Source organism: Corvus brachyrhynchos, unplaced genomic scaffold, assembly GCF_000691975.1.
Source record: "Corvus brachyrhynchos isolate BGI_N302 unplaced genomic scaffold, ASM69197v1 scaffold72, whole genome shotgun sequence".
Taxonomy (NCBI): Eukaryota; Metazoa; Chordata; class Aves; order Passeriformes; family Corvidae; genus Corvus; species Corvus brachyrhynchos.
In genome coordinates this window covers 2,173,995-2,174,923 of record NW_008236763.1, presented here as the reverse complement: position 1 = coordinate 2,174,923, position 929 = coordinate 2,173,995, and the positions used below count along the sequence as shown (strand labels likewise).

General features: G+C 66.0%; 1 protein-coding gene across 1 annotated transcript in view; it reads left to right on the top strand.

The window, feature by feature from the left end:
* LRRN2 (leucine rich repeat neuronal 2) overlaps window positions 1–929 on the top strand; it is a 14,946-nt gene that overhangs the window by 1,112 nt on the left and 12,905 nt on the right. The gene's annotated exons all lie outside the window — the stretch shown is intronic.

Below are 929 nucleotides of genomic sequence, written 5' to 3'. Positions count from 1 at the left end.
GTCTCCCAGTGCCCAGACCGGCCCTGGCCGCCTCCCCTGGCTTTTCCCAGAGCCTGGAAAAAGGGATTGGAGACACCCAGGAGGAGCGGGAGAAGCCGCTGGGCACGCAGGGATGCTCGGGGCCGGGAAAAGCCCCTTGGAGCGGCGTTTCCAGGGATGCTTTGGCTGGAAGTTGCAGGTGGGTGCTGCCATCGCTTCTGGGCGCCGGGATCTGCTTCCTCAATCCTGGATGTGCCAAGGCTGGGAGCTCGGGAGCCACGCACGGCTGCCACCTGTGTCCCCTCCGTGTCCCCTCCCTGTCCCCTCCGGGGGTTGCTGCGCTGGTGCCGAGCCAGGACCCAGCCCTGCCTTCCCTGGAGCAGCCCTGATCCTGCAGGATGCGGGCAGAGCCCCTGGAAAAGGCTGGGGTGGGAATGTCTCATCCCTGTCTCCCTCATCCCGAGCCTGTGGCGACGGGAGGGGGCTCAGGGAAAGATTCCCTGTCCTGGGGATTGTCCTGGGATGTCCCTCAGGTCACTCCTGGCACATGGAGCAGCATCTCCTGGCTCCCTGTGCCGGAGGATCCCGATCCTGCTCTGCTGAGGCTTTTCCTGGCATTCCCGGCTCTCTGTGTCCCCTCTGTGACAGCTTTGTCACCCGCTGGCACCGCTGGAAGTGGCAGAGCGGGATCAGGATCCGAGGGCCGGGCTCGGCCGCTGCTCCTCGGCCATTCCCAACCTTTTCCTTTGGGTGGGATCTCTCTTCCCCTCCGCAGCGGAAAACCGGGAGCTGAGCCGTGCCAGGAGGCCTGGCAGAGCCCGCAGGATCCCTCTGGCACACGGGAAAGGGCCGGGAATTCCGCAGGACCCCGATCCAGCCCCATCCCGACCCCATCCGGCCTCAGCGAGGCTGGGGGGCGGCCGGACTTCGGTTTTTTCCAAAACACGGGA